General features: G+C 43.7%; 1 long non-coding RNA gene across 1 annotated transcript; it reads left to right on the forward strand.

The window, feature by feature from the left end:
* The first annotated feature begins 302 nt into the window (after positions 1 to 302).
* On the forward strand, positions 303 to 15,420 carry LOC129337784 (uncharacterized). The gene is made up of 3 exons (XR_008597858.1): positions 303 to 547; positions 3,886 to 3,967; positions 15,264 to 15,420. It is a non-coding gene; the product is annotated as an uncharacterized LOC129337784 (long non-coding RNA).
* The last annotated feature ends 3,400 nt before the right edge of the window (positions 15,421 to 18,820 follow it).

Raw genomic sequence — 18,820 nt, forward strand, 5'->3', positions numbered from 1 at the left:
AGATGGGGAGCGGGCATTGCCACCTTCTCCCTTTCTGACCTCCAATTAAGTGAAATTGGTTTGGGAGTTATGATGCACGTTGCATAACAGTTGTCATACTCAGCCATGCCCTTTTGTTCTATATGACCAATTACACTTGCCTTTATAATTAATTCAACATTGACTCATCAGCTTTTGCCTCTCTGTGACTGCTACTTAAAAATAACATGTGCTATAAATACTGGGATGCAGTATTTAAAACTCCTTCAGTTTCAATTTTGAGATCTGCAGTAAAACACTATGACATGAAGAGTAGCATGGTCTTCCTCGAACTGACTCCTTCTTGTTAATATACAATTAGGGCCGTCACTCTCCCAGTGAGGGATCCCCCACTCCCAGCCTCTGCCCCCCCACTCACCTGGACAGTGCGGGGTAAAGGCCCTGGGGAATGGGCCCAGGAGGCAAGAAGAATCCCGGGCCAGTGAGCAGCGGGCATACTCGCCATGGTCTTCCAGAAGTGATGTTATTGTACCTGCTGGGAGTGCGTGTGAGAGAGAAGATCATGTAGGTAAGTGCCAGGTTTCACCCCCGGCCAGGAGATTAAGGGGAACTTCATAACCCTATGTACAATGTATTTAGCATTGTCAATTGTTAACACTTTGTCTGGCCTATATTAAACTTTGACCTGATATTCCTGTACTAAATAGTAGTCATTTTAGGATTCTTGATGTGTAATGTAATTTTTTAAAAATTGCCACCAATCGTTTATGGTGTGTTTTCCTAATTCACTGGAGGTATCTTATGAATCTGAAGACTATTGCCAATTTTTCCTGTTCTATTTGTAGATACTTCTTTTGATTAGTTGTCCATGCTTTGAAAGGCAGGACTTTCTCCAAAAAAGAAGTACACCTTTATGCAACAAACAATACATATCAAATACTGTAGACCTGATATCTATTGATATCTACAGTTACTAGTTATTTCATATTTTAAAATTGTCAGCACATATGGATTTATTAGTAACTCCCTTTAACCACTTAATGCTGTTTCATGGATTTGCACCTAGTAACACTGAACATTTTAGGCAGATAATGCTGTAATACTGAATTTTTTTTTAGCTCTATGAGTGTAACTGTGCTTACTTTATTGCCACTGTCACAATATTTGGAAAAAATTCAATGCAATCTAGGGGCCCACTGTGCCTCTAGTGCCCGCTGTAACCCTCATCTGCTCCTGAATGACCTTTATCAGAGAGCTACACTGGCAGCTGAGCATGGCAAGGCATGTCAAGGCCGTAGCAGGAGGCACACATTCCATTATTTCCCTAACAACCCCCGCCAGCATCTTCCAATGGCCACACTGCTCCCCTTACAGGCGTGCAAGTAGGAAGCAAAGGCACAGCCAATGAACAAGCTGCAATTCCTGCTGCCTGTCAACACCTCCATTGCCCTCCCTCCTGCTAGAGAGCAGGCAGCTGGGGACCACACGCTTTCATGATCACAGCATCCACATTGGGGCACTCAGCGGGGGGGGGGGAGCTGGGGGGAGCCCCAGCACTGTGGGGATGGCCACTGTCACTGATCAGGCAGGTCATGGGCCCATAACCCTCAGATCTGCTGGGGGTGCCTTGCTGCCCCACGTGGCCTGGGTAGCTGGACTCTTGGTGTGTGTGTGTGGGGGGGGCTATGCCCCAGCCACAGCACCTGCAGTGGGGTTGTCCTCCCACAGCTGCTGGCTAGCTTCTCCACGTCAGGGTGAGTGAGCTGCTCACTATGACCAAAAGGATCCTCCTGAGATGGGGGGGACCTCAAGTGGGAGACTCATCCAGCTCAGGCAGCCCTTGGGCTACCTCGGCGGGCCTGATTGGGAGTGTTAACCTGACGAGTACTGCGAGAGAGCTAGTGTATGCTTGCACCACTACACACATGCTCTGTTCTCCCCAGACCAGTATTCTATGTGGAAGCACCAATCTGGGGGAGGGGGGCATGGCCCTCCCTCCACCTCTTCCTTTTCTTTGGTATTCTCTGGGTTAACAGTCCCAGTCAGAACAGGGGAATGGTGGGCAGCCACCTGTCCAAACACCCACTTTCACTGGTGAAGAGAAGAACCCTATGGTGGTAAGGAGCATCCACCCCTCTCTCTCTCTCTCTCTCTCTCTGTGTATGAAACATGTGGACTGGCCAGTATACCCTGCCTCTGATCATCATTGCCTCCTTGGCTGCTGTGGCCATCTACTTGGCTTCTCAGACCCCAGAGGCACTGAGAAGGGCTGATAGTCCTCCCCCCGCTATGGGGATGGCTGCTGTCACTGATCAGGCAAGTCATTGGCCCGTAACCCTCAGCTCTGCTGGGGGTGCCTTGCTGCCCCATGAGCCTGGGTAGCTGGGCTCTTGGTGTGTGTGTGGGGGGGGGGGGCTATGCCCCAGCCACAGCACCTGCAGTGGGGTTGTCCTCCCACAACTGCTTGTTAGCTTCTCCATGTCAGGGTGAGCAGGCTGCTTGCTGTGGCCAAAAGGATCCTCCTGAGATGTGGGGGGGACCTCAAGTGGGGGGACTCATCCAGCTCAGGCAGCCCTTGGGCTACCTATGCGGGCCTGATTGGGAGTGTTAACCTGAGGTATTCTCTGGGTTTGGGAGTGTTAACCTGATGTATTCTCTGGGTTAACAGTCCCAGTCAGAACGGGAATGGTGGGCAGCCACCCACTTTCACTGGTGAAGAGAAGAACCCTATGGTGGTAAGGAGCATCCACCCCTCTGTGTTTATGAGACATGTGGACTGGCCAGTCTACCCTGCCACTGATCATCATTGCCTCCTTGGCTGCTGTGGCCATCTACTTGGCTTCTCAGACCCCAGAGGCACTTTGAAGGGCTGATAGTCCTCCCCTGCATCCCACCCCATTTGCCTAGCCACCATGTAAGGGGGGTAGATGGGCAGGATGGAGGCACCATGCAGTGGCAGCCCCCATAGGATCAATGGAATCCTGCTCCATTCAGAGGCTGAGCCACTCAATGAGGCAGAGGCACCTGGTGGATCCTCCCTGGGGATGTGCTGTAGGGATGCCCCAGGATTGAATGGGGGAGGGGGAGGAGCTAATATCAGCCACAGGCAAGCATAGATGAAGGGAGGGACTAGTTGTTTGACATAGATTTTATTAAACTGCCAACAGTGAAGAGGATGTTTGGTTGTGTGTTGCCCACTTCCCTTGATCTGGACTGGACCTGTGCCATGGTAGTCAACATCCTATGCTCTGCTGAGTCACATGGGTGGGGCGGGGCCAGGCATGGGGTGAAGGAGGGTTCCCCCCCACAATGGGCACCTATGGGCTATGCTGTCACTTTTTGTAACTGCTGCTGCAAGGGGCGTTCCCATGCCCGAAATGGCTTAGGGAGTGGACTAACTCATACCCTGCCCCTCCAGCCCACCTCCTGGCCTACCAGTACAGGGACTTATGCCCCTGTTATGCCCCCACCCATAACTGTGTGCTGGCAGAGGACTTGGGAGGAGTGGCATTGGGCTGCTGTGCCATTGTAGAGGAGGTTACACTGATGTAAGTCTGGGATATATCAGCAACCCCCCCCCTCCCGGATTGTGCTGCCTGTTGGGTAAGTGATATTTCTAGAAATCTCTGAAGATCAGCTCTTTAGAATAGGTATATCTGTTCTGGTCTCCTTAGTTCAGCTGCATCAGGTTTTAGCCCTTCTTTGGTTAAGATATGGCTTGAGTATTCATTTTAAGTTTTGGTTTAAAATTGTTTTGATAATGTGTTGGTATTAATGGTTTTCAAGAAGCCCTGTGAAGTCAGAAAAATAGGATATCTTGTTAACAACAACAACAACAACAACAACAACAACAACAACAACTTTTGACTTTCAAAATTATCTTGTTGGATGTTTCTCTACTTAAAGATATGACACCACCATGAGGACCCTCACACATCTGCTGGAATTATCTTTTGTTACATCTCTGGCGCTGAGGAGATACCTAATGGTAAATTTGCACATCTGTACTTGCCAAAAATGAATGGAAAGTATACTGTCAGGTACATTTATTCATTTGTCAAAAATTACATACACCATAAAGGACTGCTGTTGCTAACTTACAGATGATTTCTACAGCAGGCAATTGTTCTCACAGAATTGCTTTGTTCCTATCTGCTAAGTCCAAATACATTCTTTTCTGGCTACTACTTGGCTGGTTTTTAAGCTTTAAAAAAGTACTTTTGCATTGCAGGGCATTTCTCAATGCCTGACCCTTTCAAACACTTTGCAGCCACTCTTGCATAACTGCACACACTAGGGTGAAACCAGCCTGTCTCAGTAAGCTGGCTCTCAGTTTGCTTGAGTTTGTGACAATCTGATGCACTCTTTAATAATTCACATAGGCCCACAAATTTAAGAGTTTTGTGCTAGCAGCTTTAAATCAGTCACATATGGGTCTGTTTTCGGCTCTGCTCCAAGTTCTATTGAAGAATGTATGCCTCTCATACGTAACATTTCTTCTGGATGTATGGTATGCTTCAAATCTATTAATCAAATTAGAAAGTTTTCTTCTTATCTGCTGTCATCAGACAAGAAAGATATTATATACCTCTCTCGCTTCTATCACCTGCCACATGAAGAAATAGTACTGATGGAAGTCTCTCATCTTTCTTATCTGCTCTGTTTGCAGTTCAGTGCAACTGGAATCCTTGTTTCCACTTTTGTCAGTTCTCTGCAGCATTTCCTTCAAAGAGCAAATGTCCTGAAGGCTTAAGCTAATCCATTTTCTTCACTGCACTGTTTTACCTTTTCTTCTGGTGCAATGCAGAAAGCTTTGTAACAAACTTTACTTAGTGCAAGTCTCACTATGGTTAATCTTAAAAAATGGCTGCTTTAGTTTTCAGTCCTCTGCTTGTGTTCCCTAGAATTGCTTTCCTCCATGCACCTGTTTGCCCTGCCCTGCCCTGCCCTGGATCAGATCTCAGAAGCTAAGCAGGATCAGCCTTGGTTAGTATCTGAATGGGAGACCTCCAACAAAGACCAGAGCTGCAGAGACAGGCAATGGCAAACCACCTCTGTTAGTCTCTTGCCATGCAAACCCTGCAAGGGATCACCATAAGTCAGCTATGACTTGAGGGTACTCTCCACCACCACTATGCACCTGTTCAAGAAATGTTTGAATTTAGGCCTGCTTACTCAGTTTAGGAAGTTCTTGGAAACTGGGGGTAGTGCTTAGACAGGATGAAAATTGGGGAGGGAGGAAGCTCAGTAGGCATATGGTCATAATTAGAGATGGGCACGAACAGCAATATGAACCAAAAAAAGCCACGATTAGCCCAATCTGCTGTTCACAAACAAGCTGTTCGTGAGGCCCCATTCTAAATGAACAGGTAGCCATTGCAAGCCTCATTTGTTGCTGTTCGTCAAGCCAGACAGTCTGGCACCTGCAATCAATTCCCTTGGCAACTTAGGCAGGGATTGTCTGAACTCTGTCTGAACTTCTGCTGTTGCCCTGGAAACCCCAATCTAAGACCAATTTAACTTGATAGGCAGGTCTTCCTTTCGAGTTTGGAGCTCCAAATTTGTTACAAGGGAGCAAAGACCAGGGGGGAGGGGGCTCCCAGCTCTGGCTTAGTTTGCAGACAGTGGAGAGGGAGAGATAGTTGCTGTTGGCATTTTGATACAGAGAGTGCATTGGAGCTTGAATTTTCTTTGTGTGTTGTGGGATAGGGATCTACCCCTTTAAGTTCCAGGGCTGCTGCCAGGCTCTGAGCCAAGCTATTATTTATTATTGGTACCTTTCCTGCTGCCTCCTCAGGTAAGGTTTCTGCGAGTGGTGCAGTAGGGATCTACCCCTTTAAGTTCCAGGGCTGCTGCCAGGCTCTGGGCCAAGCTATTATTTATTATTGGTACCTTTCCTGGTGCCTGCTGAGGTCAGGTTTCTGGGAGTGGCGCAGTAGGGATCTTGACCAAACTTGGATGATGGCTGGAGGAGAGCCTGCTGGCCCTCACAAACAGCCAACCTTGAAGATGTTCATGAACAGGGCCGTGTTCATGGTTGTTCGTGAGTCCCTGTTTGTGGGTGGCAATGAAAAACAAACATCATGTTCAGGTTTTTTTTTCTGTTTGTGCCCATCTCTAGTCATAATGCATACTCTCTGAAGCTGCTATTTCCTCTAAAGGAAATTATCTCTGTTGACTGAAGAACAGTTGTAATTCTGGAAGAACTCCCAGTCTGCCTTGGAATTGGTAACTATATTTGAGTTCCTTCTATGATTATGACACCTGTTCAAGTTAAAGGTATTTCCAGTTTATCCACATCCTTCAGGCCTAGATTCAAGCAGAGCCTCCAGAATAATGAAGCATATTCTGAAAATTACAACCAATATGGTTGTGCAGTAGTGATCCCATTCACCTGGTAGGGGCAGGGGATTCTCTGCTTCCAGCCTGTACCTCTGCCTCCTCTCACCTAGCTGGAGATGGGGGGGAGGTGTGGGGAATAGGCCCAGGGAACCCCGCAGTGAGGGCCTGCACACTCTGGAGGACTTCCTTGTTGCTCTGGGAATGATGTCATTCCCAGCACAACAAGGAAGTGAAGGCCACTGCGTGGAGCTGATTTGATAAAATTGCACCCCCAACTCTTATTTGGGGGCTAGTTTTTATCAAATCAGCCCTGCACACAGAGGCGTTCTCTTCCTTGTTTTTCTGGGAATTACGTCATTCCTGATGGGGATGGGGTGACCTTTTAGGACCTCCTGGGCAGTGGCAGTGGCTCTGTACCATCCCCTGGCACACCTCGAGATGGCATGGAGGCACTGCCGATGGTGGGGACCAGGCTGATGGAAGACATCCCTCAGGGGGCTGTGGCTGAGGTCTCCACCCCATGAGTGCTTCCAACTTCTCTAATAAAGACCTCTTTAATCTTCTCTATGTGTCTAGTGCCATCACCTCAGGGGACCGCTGAAACTTCCTCACACACTGGACACACTGGGCAACCCGGGCACTGTTGGGGTGTCCTTGGGGCACCTCCATAGCCCCTGCCCCGGGATGCATTCCTGCAGTACACGGCCATACCAGCACTGCCAACTGCCTGGAACTTCAAACCAGGGCTACAATATAGTCAAAACTTGAGTGTAGTTACTCATAATACAAAGTGCAAAAGTGCTATAAATACATACATAAATACAAGCCAATTTTAAGTGCATAGATACAAAATTCAGGTAAGTAGCAAGTATATAATAATTGTGAAAATGTCACTGTCCGGAACAAATCTTATCAATTAAAGTGCAAATGCCAAAATTAACAAAGAAGAATCGGTAGGTGGGAGCTTGTGCCAATGGTACATTAACAGTCCATGAAGTCAAAACATATATAGAAGAAAACGCCGACGGGGACTTGCAGGCAAATAACATTAACCCGTTTCGTGAGTATCACTCCTCACTTCCTCCTGGGCATGTAACAATTCGGACTGCACATACTGAAAATTAACAATAAACAATAAACAAACATACATTCAATTTTAATAAATAAATATTTAAAATATTTAAGCAACAAACCAAAAACTCACAGTATGAAGGTAGCACAACAAACCAAAAACTCACAGTATGAAGGTAGCACAACAGACTCTCCCACCGTTCCTCCAACACGTGATTCACGGACATGTACCCATAAGGGTAACTATTGCTACTGATATATCCGCCAGAGGAGGAGTGGCAAGGGAAAACCTTTGCAAGGGTCGAAAAACTTACAGGGTTTTTTTAAAAATTCATAAAAAACAGGAAAGGTTGATATCCGAATTCAAACCATGCGGGGACAGAGAGTGTGCCTGAAAGATCCATTTGGATTCCAAACGTAATAATAATTTAGCCTGATTAGAAGCAAAAGGACAATCCAGCATGTCAATTACTGAGACTTTAAAATCATGGGAAAGATGTTTCAGCTCATGAAAGTGGCTAACGAGGGGTGCCTCCCAAACTAGATTCCTAATTCTAGATAGGTGTTCTTGTATCCTGGTTCTTAAAGGGCGGGTGGTGCTCCCTACATACAGTAAAGGGCATTTGCACTGGATGACATAAATTACATTTTCAGACTATATTGTAGCCCTGGTTTGTTGTTCCTGCTAATTTGCACTAGGGTTGCCCTTGTTAGTTTTGAACTGCCTGGAACTTGGCAGAGGGCATACCCCATCAGGGGCTGCCCAACCCTGGGGATTCCCACAACAGCGAGAGCTATTCCAGAACTAAAGACTCCAACTCAAATCCACTTTTCCGGAGTACTCATTCAACAAGGACCATTACAATAGAATAAACTTTATATAAAGTGCAACCAGTGCTCAATTTCATCAATATGAATCAACAGTCTATATCACAATAATTAGTAATCAGTAGCAATAATAATCATAGCATGTAATATCAAAAATCCAATTGGTGGGAAAGAATCTCATGTACACGCATGAAAGATTGAAACAGTCAATATAAAGCAGTACAGATACAATGCATAACAATATCAAAAGTCTTCTCTAAAGTGCACAATGTCTAACAATGACTTGACCCAAGTAATGAAGTTCAAATTGGAATTGTGTGATTGCCTGCAGATGTCTGTAGAGCTGTGAAGCTTACAAGTGCCACTCCTATGGGTTTTGCCAGCATAAGTTGTCCAGTCCCATTTCGTACTTTCACTTCTTCATAGGCATTCTTTCCCTTATCTATTGGACAACACACCACATTATACTGTCTATTCATAAAACAAATTAATCCAAAAGTTTATACAATTCAATTACTCATACTCACAGCAATTGCTTCATTCATAAACATACCACCATATTGGCATTCCCAGGATGGTCTAACACCATGAGTGCCTCCTCTCCTCTTACTGTTTAAAAACTAAAATCACTTAAAGGGACAGCAGCCCAATTTCTCTAAAGGGAAAGTGCTTCTTTACAGATAGCAAGAAAAGTCCAGCTGATTGTTAAGACAAGGGGTGTGCGCTTCGGGTGTCCAATTCGGGTAAAATACCTGAATCAGACCCTATTTGTAAAGATTCGGGATTCCCGAATCAGGCCCAATGAAGTCTCAGTGAGAGTGTGAAGCATGGTTGTGAGAGCAGAGAAGAGCCGTCTTTTCTATGATTGTCAGCCAATCAGAGGCACACTTGCAATCAGCGTTGTTAGCTTGAGAACTGAGAAGGAGTGCATGTGGAGCCAAGACTCCCTTGTCTCTCAAGGACACCTTGCCTAGGAAACAGCTCACAGGTGCAATTAATTAACTGAGCTGCACATTCCACTCCCAGGGTAACAAACCAAAACTGGGCCTGTAAGATCCTAGAAGCCTGAACCAATGTATTCAATTGGGCTCAATGTGGCTCTGCTAGACAGAGCTGCGGGTGTGACAGAAGGGCATCCTGACCAGGCTGCTGGGAGGCAGGGGGGACAAGGCCACACCAGCCTCCCAGTATGCAGGCCATGGTGCGGGCCAGGTCAGGGTCTGGGCCTCTGATGTTGCCCGGGACGTGTGCTCCCGCTCAGTGGCCCTCAAAGGAACTTGCACACCTCTTTGTGTGCCTTCATGGCCCTGTCCTGCTGTGCCTCTGCCAGCTCAAGAGAGTTGTAGCCTCCCACGGGTCCATGACTGAGCCCTCTGTCAGGGGCATGTGGAGCTGCTGGCAAGAGTCCATGTTGTAGAGCATCACACTGTAGGCTCTGGTATATCTTAGGAATGACCTTGAGTTTGATTAAGGAGTGAATGAAGAGAGTTTATTCAGGAAATACAACTTTGACAGAAGCAGAGAAACAGAATAGCTATTAGGATCCCACTCTGCTATCTATCTAACTGTCATACCCACTGCTCCTTGCAGGTGTTCTGTGTCTTCTGCCTTCTCTTTGCACAAGACATTGTATTTCTAACACCCAGGGCTTTTTTTCAGCAGGAATGCGGTGAAACGGAGTTCCGGAACCTCTTGGAAATGGTCACATGGCTGGTGGCCCCGCCCCCTGATCTCCAGACAGAGGTGAGTTGAGATTGCCCTCCATGCCTCCGAGCGGCACGGAGGGCAATCTCAACTCCCCTCTGTCTGGAGATCAGGGGGTGGGGCCACCAGCCATGTGACCATTTTCTCCTAGGGCAACCCACTGAGTTCCACCACCTCTTTTCCCTGGAAAAAAGCCCTGCTAACACCCCTTCTCAAGGTCTAGTGTACAGAGTCCACAAGGTTTAACTTCTTGTGTAGACTTTCAAACTTATCTTTAGGGAGTGGCTTAGTATATTGCGATCATCTCTTCTGTGCGGCAGTACTGCAACTCAATAAGCCCATCCTCTTGCATATTTCTCATTAGATGTTGTTTCACATCAATATGTTTGGTTCTAGAGTTCATCTTTTCTGTTTGTGCAAGTTTTATGCACCCTTGATTGTCCTTATCAGTTAGGATTCTTCTATTCCAAAGTCATTCATCAGTTGCAGCATCCACTTCAGCTGTCTGCATGCCTCTGCTACTGATTCATATTTAGCTTCAGTCGAGGACAGAGCCAGAGTTTCTTGTTTTCTGCTGCTCCAGCTCACTGCTCCATTGCCATAAAAGAATAAATGTCCACTGGTAGACTTTCTGTCTTTGGTATCTCCTGCCCAATCTGCATCCATATATCCCACCAATCTGGGATTATCACATGTTGGCAACTTCAGTTTCAGATGTGTAGTCCCATACAGGTATTTGAGCAGTCTGTTGACTACATTCCAATCTCTTTTGCTTGGTGATTCAGCCTTCCTGCACAACATGCCAACTGCTTCTACTGTATCTGGACGTATTACTATATTTATATAGAGAGCAATTTTCCAATTGCTTCTCTGTATTGTTTATTGTTGGGCAGGAGTTCATCATTTCCTTGTTGCTTTAGGTAATTTATCTCCATAAGAGTAACTGTTCGCTTACAATATTTCATTTGCATATATTTTCCAGAAACTCTAGGACTTTCTGGTTTTGGCTGAGAAGATAGCTCCCATCTTCTTCTCTTTCTACTTGGACTCCCAGGTAATAGGTGATAACTCCTAACTCTTTCACTTCAACCTCTTGACTCTGATGTTGGACTATTTCATCATAGTCCTTCTCTTCATAATACAAAATCAGATCATCAACATAAACCAGAATGTAAGACCATCTATTGTCTTGGTGCTTTGAGTAAAGGCGTTGTTCAGCTTTGCCTTGCTTAAAACATTTGGCATAGTTTTTCATTCCAACACCTAGCAGCTTGTTTGAGCTCATATAAGCTCTTTCGCAGTTTACACATGAGATACCTGTCCTGGGATTGTTTGAATCATGGTGGCTCTTCCATGTAAACTTCCTCTTTTATTTCACCATGCAGAAAAGCTGTTTTTATGTCTAGATGGCTCACATGCATCTTTTTTGCTGCAGCTATACTCAGGAGCACCCTTATTGAAGTGTGCCTCACCACTGGTGTGAAGGTGTCATCGTAGTCTTCACTGTATTTTTGAGTGTAGCCTTTGGCAACCAATCACACCTTGTATCTTTGCACTTTGCCTTCTGCATTGCGTTTGGTCTTGAAAATCCACTTGCACCCAACTGTTCTTGTCCCTGGAGGGAGTTCTTCAAGGGTCCATGTCTGATTTTTGATGAGAGATTCAGTCTCTTCATCTGCAGCCCATCTCCACTCCTCTGCTTCTCTAGCAGGCATTTTGTTATGTCTTCTCATGCGGAGGGTTCAGACACAACTTGTCTTTTCCAGATAGGAAAGTCTTTTTGGTGGTATATTTTGTTTACTCTCTCTGATTACCTGATTTTTGGCTCTGCAGCCCTTTCTGGCTCTGTGGATTCTGCTGCTGTGTCATGTGTGCAGTCAATGATGGGTAGTTGTACTGCTCTTTGTTGCTGTTCTTCATTTACTCCTGTTGGTGCGCTTTCACCAATATCTACTATCTTCCTTTCATTAACATAGACAATGTGGCAGATTTTTATAGTTTCAGTCTTTGGGTTAAGGATTTGGTGTCCTCTACATCCTTGTGCACACCCCACGACAATTACTTTTTCTTCTCAGAGATCCATCTTAGACCTTTTTTCTTTAGAAACATAACTGTAGACTTTTGATCCAAAAACATTCAGGTGATTCACCCTTGGTTAGTACTCATACCATAGTTCATATGGGGTACTGCTTGCACCTTTGGTGGGCAGTCTATTTTGCAGGTAGGTAGCATTGTTAATTGCTTCTCCCCAGAATTTCTCAGGTAGCTCTTCTTCAAGGAACATGCACCTACTCATTTCAGTGAGAGAGTGATTCTTTCTCTCTGCTACTCCGTTCTGCTCTGGCGTGTATGGCACTGTGACTTGATGCTGAATCCCCTGCTCGGTCATGTAATTTTTCATTTCATGTCCTACATAGTCATCTCCATTGTCAGTGCAGAGTGCCAATGGTTCTCACTGGAATCTATTGCTGACCATTACTACATAAGCTTTAATTTTTCCAGCACTTGATTTTTCTCCCAGATCATATATGTTACTGTATATTTGGAGAATGCATCAATGAAGGTGATAATATATTTGTTACCACTTGGTGTCGCTACTGTCATTGGACCACATAGGTCACTGTGTATTAAATTTAATGGCTGCTTTGCCTCATTTTACTCAGCTCCTTTCCTTTTCAAGCTGGATCTGATTGCTCTGCTTTTAATGCAGCATATACATTTTTCTTCAAAAACACACTTTGTAAATTTCATGCCTTTCATCAGATTATTGTTTTGAAGTTGGCTGATTGCATTTACATCTTGATGCCCAAACTGCCTGTGCCAGATTAAAGAGCAAATCTTTATGTTTACAGGTCTCCTTTACATTTGCAAAGTCAGCTACTTGCTGGCATGTTTCCAGGGCATACAGATTGTTCCTCTTCTTAGCTACAGTTATTATTTCTCTGTCCTCCATAATGAGACATTGTTTCCCAAAAGATACTTTCATGTTTTTTCTCTGCAAGCACACTTACAGAAAGCAGGCTAGTTTCCAAAATTGGCACATAGAAGCACTTTGTTAGCAAGATTTCCCTGGTCTGTTCATTTGGCTGTTTGCATCTTAACGTTCCAGATCCTATGCCAGCTATTTCTACAGACCTACCATCTGCTACACACAACACTTCCTTTTTTTCTTCCTTTAGCATTTCAAAGAAAGCTTTATTCCCTATCATGTGAGCTTTACATACGGAATCAATATACCAAAATTGCTCTCTAGGTTCTCTTTCTGCTAGCATAAAGCATTTCCTTGCAGGTTTTGGTTTGTTGTGTTGGAAATTCCTCCCTGCTCCTTCCTTTCCTCTCCTGGAGGAATCCCTTTGTTTAGAGAGAGCACAGATCTTTTTGAAGTGACTGCCTTTCCCACATTCATGATAAAATGCTTCAGCTTTCTTGCTTAACTGTACAGCACCCATAGCACTTTCACAGTCCCTCAGTCCAGACCCTCTGCCTGAATTCTGGAATTCTTTATGTCTATTGCACTCCTCCAGCATGCTTATAGTTTGACTCAGAGTAAAATCTTTCTTAGCTTCTACTTGATTTATGCAACTTTCATACTCTGGTGGCAGGCTGATCAGCAACAGTACTATCTGATCTTCATCAAGAAGATCTTTTCCAGCTGAGTGATGCTCATGCAAACTCTGATGCTCTCCCATTCTAATACTGAATAACTTCCTTTGTAAAAACATACTCTTAAGTGAAGTATCTACATAAAGTCTTTGAACTTCTTCCCAGATATTTTTAGCTTTATCACTATGAATCACCCACAAAATATCCTGGTCCTCCAAACCTTTAAACAGGATCCCTTTGGCTTTGTCACTGTGTTCACCCCATTTTCTTTACTTTTCAGGTTCCTCATTTGCTGGTCTTGGATCTTTAATTGCACCCCAAACTTGTTCCATGAGATGGGTCTGTGTGTGGGCTTTCCAGATTACATAGTTTCTTTTGTTCAACCTTTCTATCACCGCTACTTGATGAATGTAATAGGCAGCCCTTTTTTTCTCTCTTCTCTCTCACAGCTTGTGAGGAGAGCCACTAGTGAGTCATATTCCTTTAATCAGAGATCAATCCACAAACCATCCTCTGCTACCATGTAGGCTCTGGTATATCTTAGGAATTATCTTGAGTCTGATTAAGTAGTGAATGAAGAGCATTTATTTAGGAATTTTGACAGAACTTTGACAGAAAGGAGAGAAACAGAATAGCTACTAACTACCTCAGTAAAAAGGGAGGAGGGACTTCCGGGAAGAAACAGGAAGCAGAAAGCAGCCTAAGAATACCAATCTGGAGACATGCAGGAAGGACAAAAGAGAGAAGGAAAAAAGGATCCCACTCTGCCATCTATCTAACTGTCAGACCCACTGCCCCTTTGCTGGTATTCTGTGTCTTCTGTCTTCTCTGTACACAAGACACTGTATTTCCAACACACACACTGCCACAAGCTTCACAACTGCAGGCAGCTGCATAGCCAGCCTCCTGTATGGTATAGGCAGCAGAACCACATATTGAGTTATCCAAAGGCCTGCTCAATGACCATCCATGTGTGCCAGAGGGCTCAGTTGTATGTCATGTATTCCAGCTTGTCCACTGGGTATGGGCCAACAGGTGTGGGAGGAGGGGATAGCTCCAGTCACCTGCATGGGAAAAAGAGACATTTGCTGCTACAATACCCACCCAGGGCAGCCCTGCTCCAGGCCAACTACCCAGCAGTGACTCAAGCAGTGGTTGCAGGCTGCCTGGCCATTGATGCTGTGAAACTGGTGGTGATTTTGTTAGACCTGGGGCTCCTCCTGGGGGGCACAGAGTGCTACATGAGTGCACCCCACTGCACCCACCACATTTAGGAATCCTGCCGGAGATGCAAAGCTACACAGAAGAAAAAAGAGAAGCACCCTTAGAAAACACAGCTATACAGACCTAAGTGGACACCCACATCTAAGGGAGTATAGACCAATAAGAACACTTATGAACACAATAAGAACACTTAAATATTTTTAAAAAAGATATATATCTAATAAGTGATTCAAAGTGACTTAGTGCATATTAGTAACCAATTACACGTTACAATAGTACATAAAATAATTCATACAAAAATCTCATACAAAAATTCATATATCAATGGCAGGGAATGACATTCAAGTAGAATGGCCAAAGAATGAATTTTTCAATGTAGAGATGCAATAACAGTCTCTTGAAGAGTAGCAATAGCAGTCTCTTGAAGAGTAGTAGTGTACCTTTTTCCCACGGAATAATTTATAATGATGCTCTCGTCTTTTTTTTTTTTAATGTCGTTTGCACAAAACAAGGAAAGGTAGCAGACATCAAGGACCGAAGACCTGACAAGGAACCAGTCAGCAAAACGCTTGTTTCCAAACTGCATCAGGGGTCAACAGACCTCCCCACCAAACATCTCTAGAATCTACAATGAAATGCATTAAATCTAATAAAATCTTAAAGACTTTTTCTTCTGTCTTATTCAGTTATTTAACTCACCAACACTGACACCTTGTCAATTTCTAGCGGCAGCCCAGCACACCTCACATTGGCTGTGTGCAAATCAATTAAAAAAAGACCAACTTTAAAGAAACCTCTTAAAGACACTGCATCCCCTGGGAAACCCTTACAGTATATTAAAGGCACAGTTATACATAGATCAAGTAACTGTAACATTATACATCAATATCAATATCAAGCAATAATTCATAGGAAGCATGATAAATTAAACTCATGGTTCAAACCCGAGGCTTGCATATGATTTAAATAATGAATCCATCTCGCCTCCCATTGCAACAGCATTTGAATGACTTTAACCAGAGAGCCCTTTGGAGCTACATACAAAACTGTGCATTTGAATTCATTTTCTTTATGGTTGAGGGTCAAGAAATGGTCAGCTAAAGGGGCCTCTACTATTTTATTTCTGATCCTTGAGATCATTTGAGTCTTTACAGGATGACTCATATTGTCCATGTACAGTTTGTTGCATGGGCATATAATTAAGTAGACCACACCTTCAGTTTGACATGTCAAGCATGATTTCAAGTTAATAATATTACGTCCCTGATTAACAATAACTGTCCTTCCTGTTAAAGAGAGAGGACAAATACGGCACCTGCCACAAGGAAAATGGCCAATAGTGATAGGTGCGGATACAGAAGCGGCTTGCTGAATGAACAAGCATGTCTTTCAAACTTTTTGTTTTCCTGAATCCTGCCTTTTCCCAACAGAAACCAAGCCTGGAATGACTTCCGGTTTGGGATCCATGAAGGTCTAACGCAGCTCTAAGAGCTGAGCTGTCCGGGCTGCTGTTTTGGAGGCTAGAGGGGCGAGGATTTGCCCATAGCCAACTGTTCTCAGGTGGAGAACAGGTGTAGAATGCTCAAGAACCTGAGGGCACGTTGATCTCGGGCGAGGGGGGGGTCCTGCGCAACGGACTCTCTCCCGTCCCTTGAGGTCCCACCCGAAGAAAGGTTTTGCCAAGATCTCTACAGCAGTTTTGGAACCAATTTGGTTGGCATAAGACCTGCATGCCCAAGCTTCATACAGGGACAAGGGGACTTGAAGTGAATTGAAAATAGAAACAGTGATTACAACCCGCGAAAATGACTAAGAAGGTAAAGATTACTATCTCTTGAAACGGGACAGATTGCTTTAAGAAATAAAGTACTAAAGGAAATTTAAAAACTGCCACAGATTGATTATAACGAGGGGAAGTTCCGGCAAGAAATTTTTTTTAAAAAGGACTATGTATAACGGAGTTAGTAGAGAAAGCTGATTATTGTTTACATACCTGCGGGGAGTAAGAGATAGTGGACTGTGGGAAAGTCTCAACATCACGAGAACTGCTTTGTGTGGCAGAGGAACAGGAAATACGTCAGAACAATAGAGAAGCTGGAGAGAAGCGGCCTTTTCTATGTGACAGGAAGTAGAAGATCGCCATTTTGAAGAAGGGAAAGGTCGTGGCTTCAGCGGAAGAGGAAGTAGGCCATCTTGGATTAGAAGTATAGTTGAAATAACCATAGAGAAAAGACGCCTGACATTTTGGACTGTGTAAATGTGTTTTTTTTTCTTAAAGGAATAGATCAAATTTGGGACTTTTAAAAGTAAAAGTATATAAAGTTAAACGCCATGGAGTTAAGAAAAAGAGCAGACTCGTGGGAGCGAGGCAAAGCTAGCCCCACGATGTCGAAAAAGGAGTGGCAAGCAGCAATTGAAAGTTTGGATAAAAAAGTTTCAGAAGGAAACAAAGAAGTTAAAGATATGATACAAGAGATGGCAAAAGAGTTTAAAGAGACACTTAAGAAGGAATTGGCGGAACTGATGAAAGGTATGGAAAAAATACAAAACAATTTGCAAGCCACACAGCAAAGAGTTAATGTAGTAGAAAATGCAATGGACACTTTAGCAGACACACAACGAACTGAGATGAGGGCAATGAGAGGCAGAATGGCTGTAGCAGAAAGTAAACATATGGAGAAACAACTGAGATTTCGTGGTTTGCCGGAAAGTGAAGGAAAATCTGCCCAAGAACAGATTACAGAAGTTTTGGCTGGATACCTGGGGAAAGAGGAAGAAGAAATTGCGGCTTTCCTAGATGGGTTATACAGAATAAATTCAAGATTTGCGACCCAGAGGAAATTACCAAGAGACATGATTGTGCAATTCACGACTAGAAACACAAGAGAAATGATTGTGAGTAAACAATTCCAGGACCCATTGGAGGTCGACGGCAAGGTGGTGATTATTATGAAGGAATTGCCCAGATCGGTGCTGTTAGATCGTAAAAAATATAAAGATTTAGTCCAGATTTTGAAGGACATGAAGATAAGATATAGATGGGAAATACCAGAAGGACTGTCCTTCGAATTTGGAGGAGCTAAAAAGCGCATCAGATCTGAATTGGAGATGGAAAAGTTCATTAGGGACAATATAAAGGACTTACCAACAACAAGATTATGATTATGGAGTGCAAAATAATATCTTGGAATGTAAATGGACTTAACTCGCCTAATAAGAGGAAAAATATCTTCCACTGGCTATTAAAACAAAAATGTGACATTGTATGTTTGCAAGAAACCCATATTAAAAAGCAAGATATAAAGTATTTAAAGTTTGCAAAATTGGGAAGTGAATTTGTGGCTGCTTCAAAAAAAAGAAAAAAGGTGTAATGTTGTATATAAAAGAAGAATTACAGCCAAAATTAGTAGTGAGCGATGTGGAAGCCAGATATTTAGCAGTGGAAATTATGTGGAATTTAAAAAAGATGTTGGTGATTGGAATATATGCACCTAATGGAGGAAAAGAAAATTTTTTTGAGGACTTGGGAAAACAACTGGATGAACTATCTTATGATCAGATCATTTTAGCTGGAGACTTCAATGGAGTTACCAACTTGGATGACGATAAGAAATCAGGAACTGCACAAAAGAAAAGAGGATTACTACCAAAGTCTTTTTTTGCAATAAAGGAACAAGAGACTTTAGAAGACATGTGGAGGAGACAGAACCCCAAAACTAGACAACATACATTTTATTCTGCAAGACATTTTACTTTATCACGAATTGACATGAGCTGGGCCTCCAAAGACTTAGCGTTATGGACTAAAGATGTGGAAATAATGCCTATGGTAGGCTCAGATCACAACCCAATTATGTGGAGATTTGGGAAAAGAAGTAAAAGAAAAGGATGGAGAATAAATGAAGATCTTTTGCATGAAGAAGAAAACATTGAGTTGTTACGAAGAGAGATCAGATTCTTTATACAACATAATATGAATAAGGAAGTTTCGACTAATAAGGTATGGGACACTTATAAAGCAGTGACTAGAGGCATACTAATGGATTTAAATGCAAGAGTTAGAAGGAAA

This window comes from Eublepharis macularius, chromosome 1 (genome assembly GCF_028583425.1).
Source record: "Eublepharis macularius isolate TG4126 chromosome 1, MPM_Emac_v1.0, whole genome shotgun sequence".
Lineage (NCBI taxonomy): Eukaryota > Metazoa > Chordata > Lepidosauria > Squamata > Eublepharidae > Eublepharis > Eublepharis macularius.